The 4,119-nt window shown below is 44.5% G+C and overlaps 1 pseudogene across 1 annotated transcript; it reads right to left on the reverse strand.

Annotated features, from left to right (window-relative positions):
- Positions 1-258: 258 nt before the first annotated feature.
- Positions 259-1,336, reverse strand: LOC306661124 (glyceraldehyde-3-phosphate dehydrogenase-like; annotated as a pseudogene). The gene has a single exon. The product of its transcript is annotated as a glyceraldehyde-3-phosphate dehydrogenase-like (transcript).
- Positions 1,337-4,119: the final 2,783 nt, after the last annotated feature.

Consider the following 4,119-nt stretch of genomic DNA (forward strand, 5'->3'; position numbering starts at 1 on the left):
TATTAATAACATTTTGTACTGATGTGGTTATAGAGAAATAACAATTCTCTTACTTTGCCTATGGAAGTATAATCAGTTCCATCTTTTAAAAAAGTAATTGGCAGAATTTATTATGTAAAACTATGAATATACCTTGACAGTTCACCTTTTCTTGGATGCGTGCAGTGAACTTTTTTGATGGCATGTGACAGTAGGGCTCCCTAAGCCCCTCCCCTTCTTCAGGGGGTCTGGGAAGGAAATGGGGAGGAGGAGAGAGTCTCAATTGAGGGACCGAGTTAGGGGCAGGGACTCCCCAGCAGCTGAAGACCTCGCTCTTCCTGTGTTCTTGCTGGGGTAGTGGCCCAGGGGCTCTGACTCCTTGGAGGCCATGTGGGCCAGGAGGTCCGCCACCCTGTTGTTGTAGCCAAATTCATTGTCATACCAGGAAATGAACTTGACAAAGTGGTCACTGAGAGCAATGCGAGCCCCAGCATTGAAGGTGGAAGAGTGGGTATCGCCGTTAAAGTCACAGGAGATGACCGGGCCCTCTGTGTCGCTCAGGGTGCCCTTAAGGGGACACTGATCCCTGCTTCACCACCTTCTTGATGTCATCGGATTAAGTAGCTTTCTCCAGGCGACAGGTCGGATCCACACCTGACATGTTGGGGTGGGCACACGGAAAGCCATGCTAGTGAGCTTCCCATGCAGCTCAGGGATGACCTCACCCACAGCCTTGGCAGCGCCAGTGGATGCAGGGATGATATTCTGGGCAGCCCCACCGCCATCACACCACAGTTTCCCAGAGGGGCCATCCATGGTCTTCTGAGTAGATATGACAGTGTGGACTGTGGTTCCACAATGCCAAAGTTGTCATGGATGACCTTGGTGGGGGGCTGAGCAGTTGGTGGTACAGGAGGCACTGCTGACGATCTTCAGAGAGTTGTCATACTTCTCATGGATCACACCCATCGCAAACATGAGGGCATCAGCAGAAGGGGCAGAGACGATGGCCCTTTTGGCACCGCCCTTCAAATGAGCCCTGGCTTCCTCCATGGTAGTGAGGACGCCAGTGGACTCCACAGCATACTCAGCCCCAGTATCAGCCCATTTGCTGTTGGCGGGATCTCGCTCCTGGAAGATGGAGATGGACTTTCCGTGGATGACAAGCTTCCCATTCTTATCCTTGACTGTGCCATTGAGTTTACCATGGGACAATTACACGGAAGCTGTAGACCAGGTAGTTGAGGTCAATGACGGGGTCACTGATGGCAAAAATATCCACTTTGCCAGAGTTGAAAGCAGTGTTGGTGACCAGGCGCTCAATACAGCCAAATCGGTTCACTCCAGTCTTCACCATCATGTCTCAGGGACATGGCTGGCACTGCATGAATTGACAAGCTGCTGTCTGTCAAACAGAGAGGAACAGAGAGCCAACAGCACCCTTTTGACAATCTCTTTTACAGAAATTATATTTTTAAAAAATTAAGCTGGTGCTGGGTGCAGTGGTGGACACCATAGTTTCAGCAACTCAGGAGGTTAATGCAGGAAGATCACCTGTTTGAAGTCAGTCTCAGCAATTTAGCAAGATCCTGTCTTAAAAACAAAAATGACTGGGGAAGCAACTCAGCAGTATAGCATCCCTGAATTAAATCCCCCATGCCAAAAAGAAAATATATGTAAATAAATAAAATAATTTAGGGTTTTTTTTTTTTTTTCAGTATAGGGGATCAAACCCATGTCCTTGCTCATGCTAAGCAAGTACTCTATCAGTAAGGAGACAAATATCAGTTTTTGTAGATAACAAAAACGTTTTAGATTAAAGCCAAGGGTCTGTGGGTTCAGTGACGAAGCACATGCTCAGCATATAAGGCCTTGGGTTTGATTCCCAGCATGGCAAAAAAGGAACAGAAAAGAAAAGAAAAAGAAAAATCAGTATATAAGCTCACACACACACACACACACACACACACACACATTTCCACACGTGTGTCAAGGATGTTTATTGCAGCCTTTTAAAATAAAGGCCCCTAAGTAGAAACAGCCCAAATGGAATTACTAACAATAAGAGAAAGATTCTATAAATGATGAACCATCCCTACTACAGGAATTCCATAGAGTTAATAAAAATTATTATATCTGGACTGCTAATAAAAATTATTATATCTGGTTGCCCTGGAGCAACCCAAGTGACCCCTTTGCTTCTTGCTTTCGACCTCTGACCTCATGTGGGTTCCAAATTCACCCCAACTGTTCTGAGCCTCTGGGGCTGATGGATCTGTGCCAGCTCCAGCAGATGCAGAGTGTGAAAGCACCTCCTGCAAATGGAGCTGTCCTGGAGGAGCAGAGCCAGCTCCTGGAAGTAAACATGACCTGCTTCCTGCATTCCTTTTTCTATGAAATACATGAGCGATCCTGAAAACATGGTTTTGGCGGGGGGAAAGAAAGAAAAAATCATTATATTCATGCACATCTAACAAATTGTAAAGGAATAAATATGATATATTTAAGTTAAAAAAGGACTTCTTATGAATACCATAATCTGGTTTTTAGAAAAACTCTAGTGAAAATAGATACCACAGGGCACATAGTAAAGTATGAACATATGCAGAGTTTGGACACTTGACAATTTTTTGGTAAACTTCAGCGTAAATTTTTTCAATACAAAACACTGTGGTTTTAAGGGGGAAATTAGATAACTATATGTATGTGTACCTATAAATCATGAATTCACTCATCCCAGCTAGAGAGAAACTTGGGATATTTTAAAGAATGCACAGCCTATCAGCTAAGTGCAGTGGTGCATCTGTAATCCTAGCAATTCTGGAGGATGTGGTGGAAGGATTGCAAGTTCAAGGCCAGCCTGGGCAATTTAGAGAGACGCTGTCTCAAGAGGAGAAAAGGGCTGAGGATATAGCTCAGTGGTAGAGGGGCCCTGAGTTCAATCTCCGGTATTGAAAAACAAGAAAAAGGCATGGAGAGCATGTCACAGGCTGACGTGCAGCCAGGAGCCCTAAGCTCCTGCGGTTCCCTCATCTTTCCTCTCATTTTCATCTATCGCTGCAGGAATGGTCTTAATGGGTACCTGACCAATGAGATTGTGTGGCCAATGAGATTTTTGGACTTGGAAACACTGGAAGTCAAGTTGGGTTCTTTCCTGTTCTTGTATGTGCTGAAGTAAATTCCTGGGACCATTGGCAGCCATTATTTCTCCTACTATGTAAAGAGTACAGAGGGAGGCATTGGGGCGGGTGAGGAGAAACAAGGTTGAAAGGTAGGGAGAATGCCCTTGGGATATTAAAGATCCTGGCTTGGACTGTTCTAGAAGGTTCTGCTGCATTTTGTGCATTCTGACCCTATGTGACTTGGTTTTTCATCTTCTTAGTTTTTTTCAGTCCTCAGTAGTTAATTTCAGTAATCTCTCTCTCTCTCTCTCTCTGTCTCTCTCTCTCTCTGTCTCTCTCTCTCTCTCTCTCTCTCTCTCTTTCTTTCTCTCTCTCTCTTTATTATCTTGTGGTGTTGGAGATTGAACCTAAGGCCTTGCAGATGGTAGGCATGTGTTCTGTCACTGAGCTACACCCTCAGTCTGGTTGACAACTTTCAAGTTTCTCATTTAGATATGAATATTATTCAGAGGGACACATCCTACATCAATATTACACAGAAAAAGTAGCAAGAACAGGTCACTGCTAGATTTCATACCTAAAAATTTTCCTTTCAGAGTCTGTCCTCTGCCTGAAGAGATCAAATGGAGAGTGAATACTATATCCCAACATGGTGAACAACACAGAAAAACAAACTAAAACACATGCAACATGCATGCACAACCAAGTAGAAATATGGGCAAAGACGATACAGAGATAATTCCCAAGTGCAATTAAATGACAAGGGAGGGTGAGCAGGAGAAGTGCAAAGCACAACAGGGACAATGGCAGTTGCTGGAGACCCAGCCCTCGGTCAAGGTGCAGCTTCCGGGGCTGTCTTTCTGGAAATTTCGAGAGGCTGTAGACTATTTGCATTTCTCCCCAGAAAAGTAATTTAGCCTGTGGTCTTCCTAAATAACCTGAATGAATAGTTTTAACTTAGGTCTTTAGAGTTCTGCACCAGGTCTGGCAAGAAGATATAATTTGAAGAGCAGGAAGG

The sequence above is a fragment of the Sciurus vulgaris genome (assembly GCF_902686455.1).
Source record: "Sciurus vulgaris genome assembly, chromosome: 5".
In the NCBI taxonomy this organism is placed as follows: Eukaryota; Metazoa; Chordata; class Mammalia; order Rodentia; family Sciuridae; genus Sciurus; species Sciurus vulgaris.